The 12,891-nt window shown below is 44.4% G+C and overlaps 1 pseudogene; it reads left to right on the top strand.

Moving 5' to 3' along the window:
• The first annotated feature begins 4,407 nt into the window (after positions 1-4,407).
• LOC129851563 (uncharacterized protein K02A2.6-like) lies at positions 4,408-6,531 on the top strand (annotated as a pseudogene).
• Positions 6,532-12,891: the final 6,360 nt, after the last annotated feature.

Below are 12,891 nucleotides of genomic sequence, written 5' to 3'. Positions count from 1 at the left end.
GTAAAATTCTGTCAGTTCAACTTTAATGGACCAACAGAGAAGATATTGTGTTCCCAGACACTTCCTCCCAAATGCACAAAGAGTCTGGTGGACCAATGTGTCAAACGTGGCCTTCAAGTTAACCAATACAGAAAGACCAGGAGAAACTCACAGCACATAGGCATCGGCCTAATCGGCATAATTTACAAACCAATCATCTCCCACAACACCTCCCACCGTCCGCTAGCACACCACAAGCACAGAGCCACGCCTCGCAGTCATGGGATTCAATAACATTTTATGACAAATTCTTTACTCAGTAAGGTCATTCCCATATAATTCTATGGTCACTCCCACCAAGAACAACTTTGAATCGTTGATGGAACAGGCTTATATGAGCTGTGCGCAATAGCCTTTGGACAAGGTTATATAAAGGTCAACGTGGCTTGAATTAACACAACACAGAAGTAAAATTGGATCTAAATTGTAGTATCTGGGATCTACGTCTGTAGATATTACTTACTATGCTGTTACTAAGCGGTGATGTATTACGACAGTGTTACGTTACTACACCTAATAGGAAATGCACATGCTCACTAGTGTGCCCGGGAACTGTAGAGCACGAGAGGTTTTGACTAAACGAAAACTAACTCTACTCCCATCTCCTGCCTGGTAATTTCTCCACAACACAAATATTACAGTGGCGACGAGGTGATTAAACTTCTTTAACGGACATTGCTTGAAGGGAAGAATGTTGCGTGAGTATTGAAACTCAAAATAATTATGTAATTCGTCAGTTATTTTTTATTTTCTTTCGCCAGTAAAAAAAGGCTAAGCACTGCTAGCAGGTACAGTGTTCAGGAGCTGCCAAGTAGCAAGACTATTGGAGTCCAGAATGGCGACACTGCAATCAGGTGGTAAAAAAAAAAAAAATGTCATTGAACCCATTGAAGTTAGGCGATCTCAGTGGAGAAATATTGTCAAGAAGAAAAAAAAAGGAAGAAGGAACGTAACACGGTGTGTACATTATTACAAATGAGTGCCGTGAACGAAGTAATTGCAGAAATTTCTGAAGTGAAGAATTAGATGAAAATTAAGGAATACAAGGAATAAAGAAACTGAACAATTAACCTGTTGAGGATGGGGGCGCTGTTGTCACTATTTATGCTAATCGTGTAATTTTTGAAACGGCTTCCCACAAAATTCTTGATCGTACAATATGCATATTATTATTATTATTGGATAGAAAACAGTCTATAGTTTCTATAGGAGTTGAAATTTTGTCTCTAAGTGGAACAGAAGTCATTCTACAGCAATTTCCCTGACATGGAGTCAGATTTCAGAAATTTTGGCCCCTGATCTGGAGTCAGTTAAAAGGGCACTGTTATTGCTATGAGTATACGGACACTGCTTACGTCTTCCCCTGGATGCCTTTACGTGATGACGATTTGAATGGGGTCGATTGCGCGTTCACAGGCACTACAAATTAAAAAACCCTGAGGCTAGTCACTCTTTTGGAGCTGCGTCATGCGCCTAGAGGACACCGACCCGCACCTGTTCCAAGCATTAGTGGAGGGAGTAATATTACTCTGGTCATGTTTCTACTCGTTATGGGAGTTAAAAACATCATAAGGTAGTTAATTTAAAGCGTTTTATAGCAATTTATATCCGTTTAGTGCGATTTTGGGACATTTATTTCTGAAACGCTGTGAATTGCTGGGCACGCTTCCAGTTCATCCCGAACGCAGTTGGCATTTCCACATGGCAAGAGGACAGCTTTCCACCAAAAGACGATTGGACCCAAGAAAGGATCCTTTGCCCAAGATACTGATGGAAGAACAGCTCAAAGTAGGACATTTTTATTATGATAAATCGTGTTTCTGTCGAAAAATGTTAGTGGCTTAGGACGCCATGTTTTTTGACGTAGCTTCGCTTGGCGCAAACTGTATTGAAAAGTAAGGATAATTTAAAAAATGTAATTCCGCGATTGTATTAAGAATTAAATTGTCTATCAATCCCTGTCCACCCTATATTTTTTAGTCACGTTTATGAGTATTTATGTATAAGAGTAGATCACTGTCTAATATGGCGCACGGACATTTTCTCACCAGCTGGGCTACATTTCACATTGTCTAACCATGATTTTGGTGGCTAAATATAAACATTTTCGATCAAACTCTATATGGATTGTGGAATATGAATTTACAGGAGTGTCATCTGAAGAATTCTGAGAAGGTTAGTGAAAAAATTAATATATTTTGGCGATGTTGACTTTTATCGCTCACTTTGGCTAGAATCAATGCTGGGCTGCTATGTGCTATGCTAATATAACGATTTATTGTGTTTTCGCTGTAAGACACTTAGAAAATCTGAAATATTGTCTGTATTCACAGGATCTGTGTCTTTCGATTAGTGTATGCTGTGTATTTTTACGAAATGTTTGATGATTAGTAAGTAGGTAAACACGTTGCTCTATGTAGTTTTTCTAGTCCATTTGTGACGGTGGGTGCAATTGTAACCTATGCAATCTACCTGAAATATGCACTTTTTTCTAACAAAACCTATCCCATACCATAAATATGTTATCAGACTGTCATCTGAGTTTTTTTCTTGGTTAGGGGCAATAAATATCTTAGTTTAGCCGAATTGGTGATAGCTACTGGTGTTGGTGGACAAATAAAAGATGGTGGATTATGCTAATGTGTTTTTAGGTAATAGATGTACATCTTTACATATTGTGTCTTCCCTGTAAAACATTTAAAAAATCGGACATGTTGGCTGGATTCACAAGATCTGTGTCTTTCATTAGCTGTATTGGACTTTAATGTGTGAAAGTTAAATATTTAAAAAAAAAATTTTTTTTGAATTTCGCGGCACTGGTTTTTCAGTGGGGGTGGGGACATCCTAGACAGGTTAACTGTGAAAATGGCAACCATTGGTCGAGTACCAGAGTTTGAGGCTACAAAAGAGGATTTAGATTCCCATTTGGAGCGTTTTGAGCGTTGGCTGGCTGCAAATGAAATCAAAGATGAAAAGAAAGCAGACGTATTTCTCAGTGTTTTGAATCCAACTGAGTATGGATTGCTGAAAGGTCTCATTGAACCAATAAAAGCAGTGGAGTTGAACTATGCAGAACTGACTGAAACTCTTTCAAGGCATTTCAAGCCTAAGCCAATTCTCATTGCAGAACGTTTCAGATTTTACCAACGTCACCAGAGTCAAGGGGAAACCGTGGCTGACTACATCCTTGCTTTGTAATGGCTGGCAAGTACATGTGAGTTTGCACAATTTCTTGATGATGCTCTTCGAGACAAGTTTGTATGTGGTCTCACAGGTGAAGGATATCACAGAAGGCTTCTGTCAGAGAAGGACCTGACCTTTCGGAAAGCCTGTGATATTACACATGGACTCGAGCTTGCCCACAGGGATACTATTGAGCTATCGGGATATGCAGAACGTCAGAAAGGTGTTCACAAGGTCAGTGATGCACGTGGTGAAAAAGGCTCACAAAAGTCACACTTTTCTCAGTCCCGTCCTCAAGGTTACACAAGAACAAAGCCGCCCACATCTCAAAGGTCTAAGCCAAGTTGCTACAGATGTGGGGGAGATAATCATCAGCACAGTGAATGTCGATTGCAAAATGTAAAGTGCCACAATTGTGGAAAGGTTGGACATTTACAGAAAGTGTGTAAAGCCTCAAAACGCACAGCAAGAGCGCACAAAGTGTCAGACGCAGCACAAGAAGAGGAAGGTACAACTGAAACAGTATTGGAACTGTCCACAGTGTACACAGCTCAACAACAAAAAGATGGAATCTATCTCAACATGGAGTTAGCGGGAAAAGCAGTAAAAATGCAGCTGGACACCGGAGCGTCTGTATCTCTGGTTCCAGAGAGATTCTACAAAGAAAAACTGAAAGAGTGCCCTCTTCAGCCAGCGTCCATCCGCCTTTCTTCATACACTGGTGACACTATTCCTGTGTTAGGGCAGATCCAGGTACCAGTCCGGTATGAGGGGAAGGAGTGGACGCTACCGCTTGTTATTGTTAAAGGAGAAAAATCAGCCTTGCTAGGCAGAAACTGTCTACAAAAGATCAAGTTGAACTGGGGAAAAATCTTCAGTCTGAGAAAGGACAAACCAGTGAGTCAGGGTACACTCACTAACATGCTGGAGAAGCACAAAGAACTTTTCAAAGATGGCTACGGCGAAATACAAGACTTCACAGCAAAAGTCAGAGTGCAAGAAGGAACCAAGCCTATCTTTCACAAACCACGTCCAGTTCCCTATGCTCTTAAGGAAGCAGTAGAGAAGGAACTTGACCGCCTACAGAAAATATAAAAATATAAAAGGAAAATAATCACGAAAGTAGCGAGGAGCGACTGGGCCGCTCCGATTGTTGTAGTCCCAAAGAAAGACAAGACCGTCAGAATGTGCGGTGACTACAAGGTCACAGTAAATCGCTGCATACTAGCAGAGGAATATCCACTACCAAACGCTGAAGATCTGTTTGCCACTCTAGCTGGTGGGAAGATTTTCAGTAAGCTGGACCTGGCATTCGCTTATCAGCAGCTGAAGCTGGATCCGGAGTCAGAACAGTATCTGACCATCAATACACACAAGGGGCTATTCAGATTCAATCGCTTGGCCTATGGAATCTCGACAGCTCCAGCGATATTCCAACACACAATGGATCAGATCTTGGACGGTATAGACAACGTTGTGTGCTTCATGGACGACATCCTCGTGTCAGCACCACCCATTGGAGAGCACCTTGGGCTCCTGAACTATTACGGAAAGTTTGTGGCAAACTTGTTCACATTGTTGCATCCGCTTCACCAACTGCTGCAGGCCGATACAAAGTGGAATTGGTCCCCACAATGCGAAGAAGCATTCAAGACTTGCAAACAGCGTCTGCTAAAGAGCAAGTGGCTTGCCCACTACAACACAGAGATGAAGCTGAGACTCGCGTGTGATGCATCTCCATACGGAGTAGGAGCCGTCATCTCACATGTTCTATAGTCAGGTGAAGGACACCCTATTGCATTTGCATCACGGACTCTGTCACCAAGTGAGAAAAATTATGCTCAAATTGAGAAGGAAGCCCTGAGCATAATATTCCGAGTGAAGAAGTTTCACAAATACCTGTACGGAAGGAAGTTCCAACTGCTGACAGATCACAAGCCTCTGTTGGCCATCCTTGGACCAAAATCAGCTATACCAACCCTTGCTGCACTTCGAATGCAACGTTGGGCTCTGATATTGTTAGCCTACGACTACGAGATTGAGTACAGACGATCCAGTGATCACGCAAATGCAGATGCACTATCAAAACTACCATGCAATAGTGACTCCGACAGTGAAGATGATAGAGCAGTCTTCCAGATCTCTCTCATTGACGAACTGCCCATATCTGCTTCAGACATAGCAGAGGAAATAAGGAAAGATCCAGCGCTTTCCAAAGTCTTGGACTTAACATTAGGCAGTTGGCCCACCTTCGTAAATGACGATAACCTTCCTCCATTCATCGACAAGAAAGACCAGTTGTCCACTGATCAAGGATGTGTTCTGTGGGGATCAAGGGTGGTGGTACCTCACAAATTCCAGAGGAGACTGCTATCTGACCTGCATGAGGGACATCCAGGGATAACTCGAATGAAAGCACTCGCTCGCAGTTATCTGTGGTGGCCTGGACTGAATCAGGACATTCAACAGCATGTAGGCCACTGCTCACCTTGTGAAGCTGTTCGCAACAAGCCTGCTGCTGCACCTCTTCATCCATGGTCCTGGGCTGCTACACCTTGGGAACGCATCCATGTGGATTACGCCGAGATTGACAAGCAACATTTCCTTGTTGTCGTCGATGTCCATTCCAAGTGGATGGAAGTGTCCTCTACTCAACTGACCACAGCTGAGAAGACCATCAATCTTCTCAGACACCTGTTCGCATCCTTTGGACTAGTCAAGGAGCTCGTATCGGACAATGGCCTTCCTTTCACGTCAAACGATTTTGAAATGTTTCTCAAGAACAATGGAGTAAGGCACATCCTGTCACCACCTTACCACCCGGCATCAAACGGAGCAGCGGAGAGAGCCGTGCAAACCTTTAAGAAGGCCTGGACTAGACTCGAGGTTCAGTCTGTGCCCACCCACCAAAAGCACCAGTTACAGCAGAAGAAAGCTCATGACAGACACTCAAATGTCAGAGAATTCAAAGAGGGAGAGAGGGTGATGGTACGTGATTTCAGACACCCCAAGAGCCTGTGGAACTCAGGTGTGATCTTGCAACGCAAAGGACCTTTGACTTACCAAGTCCAAATTGGTCATCGCCAGGTCAACGTTCATGTGGATCATCTGCTACGGTCCAACGCCCCAGCAGAGACACGCCGAGAGAACAAGAACAATAACGACCCCCAGGACTATTCTCCTGACTGTGGACGTACGGGAGAGACAGAGCCTGACCTTCCACCCGAACCTGGCCCACCACCGGAAGCCCAGGAGGAGCGGAGATATCCTATTCGACAGCGAAGGGCACCTCAAAAGCTTGACCTGTGAGTTGAGCTGTTTAAGGTAACAGACATAACAGACAGATAAAAAGAAGAAAAAGGACATTACCTGGGTTAGTTATTAGGACACAAACTCCATCTTTGGGGCAGAATAATCCCTTGGATTTGTGCTGGGCTCTGAAAAGTCTGCTTCAGCCCAGTAGTTGAAAAATGTTAAGAATGCATTGTTCAGATATTGCATTAGTAGTTTCCTAACATATTTACCTTGTTTTCTGGGAGTTAAACACTATGGGGGAGGAGTGTAGTATCTGGGATCTACATCTGTTTATATTAGTTACTATGCTGTTACTAAGCGGTGATGTATTACGACAGTGTTACGTTACTACACCTAATAGGAAATGCACATGCGCACTAGTGTGCCCGGGAACTGTAGAGCACGAGAGGTTTTGACTAAACGAAAACTAACTCTACTCCCGTCTCCTGCCTGGTCATTTCTCAACAACACAAATATTACATAACTATTCTTCTTAGGCCTGTTAGTAATGTGTAATTAGGTTAATTAAGTATATGCAGTTATTCTGCCTAGGAACAAAGACAAAAGGGCAAAAGCATCATAGGTTGAAAATATAAATGTTTGTTTCATTCATGTTTTGGCATGTTATCAGCTTGGACACTAATTGAAAATGTATGCGAGGAAGCACATATGTCAGAAACAACATGATCATTTACTGTACTTTTATAGCTTATTTGGAAAGTTTTCAATTGGTAAAGTGTCATGATTTCTACAATTGAAGTACAAACATGCATTTATATTAGTCCCCTGCTTCCACTGGCAAACACACATCTGCAAACACACATGCAAACACAGAAAAGTAAACACCTTAAACTTGGCTGGTCCCAATGGTACATATAGGATAAGCAACAGAGAAATTCTATCATCAAAATAAATGTATTCAATCGTCATTTAGCTTGCAATTGCTGTTTCAACATGCTGCATTTACAATATCTCCGCAGATCCAAGCCACAGTCAAACACGATTTCAGGGATATCCTAAGCATGGAAGAGACAGGGAAGAAACGAATGTCACCTGGCTATACTAGAATGAAGTTTGAAGGGGATTGGCTAATGTAGAATTCTCAAATGGAGAGGTTGGGGCCACAGGGTGGCCTACCTTAACCCTCATCTCCTTCAGAGTACCAGGATCCAGTCCTGCTGGCAGCTGTATTACCTGCATTAGCACCAAAATGAAGCTCCGGCCACTGAGCTGTCGGATTGCCCAAGGTGCCTTTGCACGCTCCCTAAAAGAGTAGCGAGGCTAATAACAGGTCAGTACCAAAGTGACATGAGGCTGGCCGAACTGTAGATTGCCTGTGAGATTAGGCCGAGGCGACAGGGGCACATCCCTGCCAGAGAACCGAGGCTAAAGCCTCATGATGGAGGACTTGTCAGGGCAGAGGAGAGGATTCATAATGATGCTCCTGACAATACACTGTCTGACAGTCAATGAGCCAGAGCCTGTCAAAGGAGCTCCACTGGAAGAGACAGCATGCAGGCACGTGCTGCCTGACCCACTGTACTTTATTTGAGCTAAAGAACAATCATAGGTAAAAAAGGTATTAGGTTAGCTGGTGTATGGAACTAGTCATTGGCCTAGAGCCCATTGACTCAATACTAATCTGACAATTCAACGGATGTAGATATTTCTAATCTGGTTACATCTGCTTACACTCTTCAACACCAGCTAGAAATATAGTTATTAATAGGTCATCTGAGGTAGCTGATGTTACCTCATCAGAATATTTCTAAGAAACATTTGAACATTAAAATAAACATATGCCTTCAGTACCTGACAGTTCACTAGTGGTGCTATTAGGCCTACCCAGTTTTATAGATTTAAATACCTTCCTGCCATATTGGGGCTGACATTTCATTCACCTAAAATCTGACGTTTTTAATCCTTACAAATAAAATAAAGCACACTAGGATCCTATTATAGACATATCTGCTCAAATTGGCAGGAGAAAGTGACATATCATCTTCACTTGTCAGTTTTTGACACGGGAACATGCAATGGAAATATTCATGTCTAGCCTGTGAAATGGCATCCGTAGTTCACAGCTCTTCCCTGATGTTTTACTTTAAAATGCCTTGACATTCATAATGAGTTGACATTCAAATACCCTGTGTAGCTTTCACTCATTACGGCCAGAGCAAGTGGACTACCTGGTGAGTATGCGTTCCTCTAACCTAATCGGGTCCCTGGAGACATGCTGCTATTGTGTGGAAATCATTAGAGTACCTCTCCATTGACATTTATACTGATGTTATCGAATAAAACCAAGTCACACCTTATTCCATAATCCCAAGACTGGGTAAGTGGAAAATGAACCAGGAGATATGAGTGCTTTTTAATTCACCTGTACACTCAGGTCAGTTCAGTTCCTCCTTGTATTTTTTGTACTTTGGTCATTAATTGCTCTGGTGTGGTGGGGAACAAATTCAATAGATATCCATCCACTGTGCCTTCTCAAGTGATTTGATATTGCCCTGAGGTAACAAATCAGTTGTCTAAGTTATTGACCGTGTTAAAACAAAAAGGGCTTTAGGATTGCTAACAGAGTCCCCATCATCTATTATGACAAGGAAACATGGATAAAGTTACCTTTTAATTGAAAGGATATACTTTTCATGGTACTGCATCATGTCAATCAAATACATTACCTAATGTCTGAGATTCATACTTTCAGCCTTTATTGTCCTTTATGCAAATACATAAAGCTCATATTTCCTTTCCTTTGTAATTTTAGTGTCCATTTCCTTCCTCACAAAAGCAATCTTAAAAACTAACAGTACTGTAGGTTGTTAAAATGCAAAAGAATCCCCCATTTCCTACTGAGAACTTATTGGAGCATGTCCCTGTAGCTGGCAGAATGTAATAATAAGTGGGCTATGATGCTATGTACTAATCAGTTGACAGTAAGCCCGGGGAACAGGCTGAGACGTGGAGAGGAAATGTGCAATGAGCAGGTCTATGTCAACCTCTGGAGACTCAAGGACAGGGATGGTGGGTCCCCCGAGGAAGCAGGAGAGGCAGGCTGTGGAGGCCTCAACCATTGAGAAATTGAGACATGACTTGAAACTCAGGGACAGGGGTGGTGGATCCCCTGAGGAAGCAGGAGAGGGAGGATGTGGAGGCCTCAATGAGTGAGTGAGAAATTGAGACATGACTTTATTTCTCAGAATACGTTATTTTATCTAAGGAGTGGAGAGTTGTTTTAACCTTTTACTGTAGTGGGCTACTGTGCATCAGGGTCACACAGATCTAAACAAATCTATACACCTCACACACATGGTTATAGGCTTAAAAAAATAAAACACCTGTACCATGTCAGCTACAGACATTAGTTACATTTTGAATAAGCGGAATGGGAGGCCCCGGTGCTCAGTTGTGCACTGGGGCCTCCCACTCCTCTTTCTATTTTGGTTAGAGCCAGTTTGTGCTGTTCTGAGAAGGGAGTAGTGCACAGCGTTGTACGAGATCTTCAGTTTCTTGGCAATTTCTCACATGAAATAGCCTTAATGTCTCAGAACAAAAATAGACTGACAAGTTTCAGAAGAAAGTTCTTTGTTTCTGTCCAATTTGAGCCTGTAATCGAAACCACAAATGCTGATGCTCCAGATACTCAACTAGTCTAAAGAAGGACAGTTTTATTGCTTCTTTTATCAGGACAACAGTTTTCAGCTGTGCTAACATAATTGGAAAAATGTTTTTTTAATGATCAATTAGCCTTTTAAAGTGATAAACTTGGATTAGCTAAAACAACGTGCCATTGGAACACAGGAGTGATGGTTGCTGACAATAGGCCTCTGTACACCTATGTAGATATTTCATATTTTTTTAATCAGCTGTTTCCAGCTACAATAGTCATTTTCAACATTAACAATGTCTACAATGTATTTCTGATCAATATGTTGCTATTTTAAATGGACAAAAAATGTGCTTCTCTTTCAAAAACAATACATTTCTAAGTGACCCCAAAATTTTGAACGGTAGTGTATATCACAAAAGACTGACATTTATAACAAAACCATTTGACTTAGAAACAGGTTTTCATCAGGTTTTTATGAAATAATGTTGACTAATTATAAAAGTATAAAAAATATTAATAACATTTCACCCATGAAGCCAAAGAGGGGGCTTTTGGTCATTGTCACGCCCTGGCCTTAGTATTCTTTGTTTTCTTTATTATTTTAGTTAGGTCAGGGTGTGACATGGGGAATGTTTATGTTTTGTTGGTTTTGGGTGTTTCTATGGTAAAGGGGTTATGGGGTGTAGTATATGGGTTTGTGTTGAGTTCAGATGTCTAGCGTTGTCTATGTATGTTTAGTTATCTAGGAGAGTCTATGGTTACCTGAATGAGTTCCCAATTAGAGACAGCTGATTTCGGTTGTCTCTGATTGGGAGCCTTATTTAGGGTAGCCATAGGCTCTCATTGGTTGTGAGTAATTGTCTATGTCAGAACGTTTGTAGCCTGTGTGTGTAAGTGCACAACGTTATTTAGCTTCACGGTCGTTTGTTGTTTTGTTCGTTTTGTTAAAGTGTTTCGTGTTTATTTTTCGTCATCTTTAAAAAATAAAAGAAGATGGCTTATTTTCCTAAAGCTGCGTTTTGGTCCATCAATCCGCCACACGATCGTGACAGAATTACTCACCATTATAGGACCAAGCGGCATGGAAAGTGGCAACAGGACCTACCTACACAGGATTCATGGACATGGGAGGAGATACTGGATGGTAAGGGGCCGTGGGCTCAACCGGGAGAATATCGCCTTCCTCGTGAAGAGCTGGAGGCAGCTAAAGCCGAGAGGAGGCGATATGAGGAGGCAGCACGGAGACAAGGCTGGAAACCCGTGAGTACAACCCAAAAATTTCTTGGGGGGGGCCTTAAAGGGAGTGTGGCGAAGTCAGGTAGGAAACCTGCGCCTACTCCCTGTACTTACCGTGGAGAGCGAGAGTACGGGCAGACACCGTGTTACGCAGTAGAGCGCACGGTGTCTCCTGTACGCGTGCATAGCCCGGTTCGGTACATTTCAGCTCCACGTATCGGCCGGGCTAGACTGAGCGTTGAGCCGTATGTCATGAAGCCGGCCCAACGCATCTGGTCACCAGTGCGTCTCCTCGGGCCGGCGTACATGGCACCAGCCTTACGCATGGTGTCCCCGGTTCGCCTACATAGGCCGGTGCGGGTTATTCCACCTCCCCGCACTGGTCAGGCGACTGGGAGCATACAACCAGGTAAGGTTGGGCAGGCTCGGCGTTCAAGGGAGCCAGTACGCCTGCACGGTCCGGTATTTCCGGCGCCACCTCCCCGCCCCAACCCAGTACCACCAGTGCCTCCTCCACGCACTAGCTATATGGTGCGTGTCTCCAGCCCTTTACCACCAGTGTCTAAACCACGCACCAAGCCTCCTGTGTGTCCCCAGAGTCCTGTGCGTCCTGTTGCTGCTCCCCGCACTAGCCCTGAGATGCGTGTCCCCAGCCCGGTGCCACCAGTCCCGGCACCACGCACCAGGCCTACAGTGCGCCTCAGCCGGCAGGAGTCTGCCGTCTGCACAGCGATGACTGAACTGCCCGTCTGCCAAGCGCCATCTGAGCCATCCGTCTCCCCAGCGCCATCTGAGCCATCCGTCTCCCCAGCGCCATCTGAGCCATCCGTCTCCCCAGCGCCATCTGAGCCATCCGTCTGCAATGAGCCTGCAAAGCCGCCCGTCTGCCATGAGCCTGCAAAGCCGCCCGTCTGCCATGAGCCCACTGAGCCGTTCGCCAGACAGGAGCCGCTAGAGCCGCCAGCCAGACAGGAGCCGCTAGAGCCGCCAGCCAGACAGGAGCCGCTAGAGCCGCCAGCCAGACAGGAGCCGCTAGAGCCGCCAACCAGACAGGATCTGCCAGAGCCGCCAACCAGACAGGATCTGCCAGAGCCGCCAACCAGACAGGAGCAGCCAGATCAGTCAGCCAGCCATGAGCAGCCAGATCAGTCAGCCAGCCATGAGCAGCCAGATCAGTCAGCCAGCCATGAGCAGCCAGATCCGTCAGCCAGCCATGAGCAGCCAGATCCGTCAGCCAGCCATGAGCAGCCAGATCCGTCAGCCAGCCATGAGCAGCCAGATCCGTCAGCCAGCCATGAGCAGCCAGATCCGTCAGCCAGCCATGAGCAGCCAGATCCGTCAGCCAGCCATGAGCAGCCAGATCCGTCAGCCAGCCATGAGCAGCCAGATCCGTCAGCTAGCCATGAGCAGCCAGATCCGTCAGCTAGCCATGAGCAGCCAGATCCGTCAGCTAGCCATGAGCAGCCAGATCCGTCAGCTAGCCATGAGCAGCCAGATCCGTCAGCTAGCCATGAGCAGCCAGA

This window comes from Salvelinus fontinalis, chromosome 3 (genome assembly GCF_029448725.1).
Source record: "Salvelinus fontinalis isolate EN_2023a chromosome 3, ASM2944872v1, whole genome shotgun sequence".
NCBI classification, from domain to species: Eukaryota; Metazoa; Chordata; class Actinopteri; order Salmoniformes; family Salmonidae; genus Salvelinus; species Salvelinus fontinalis.
Note: the sequence above shows the minus strand (reverse complement) of the source record. Positions and strands in the feature narration are given on the sequence as shown.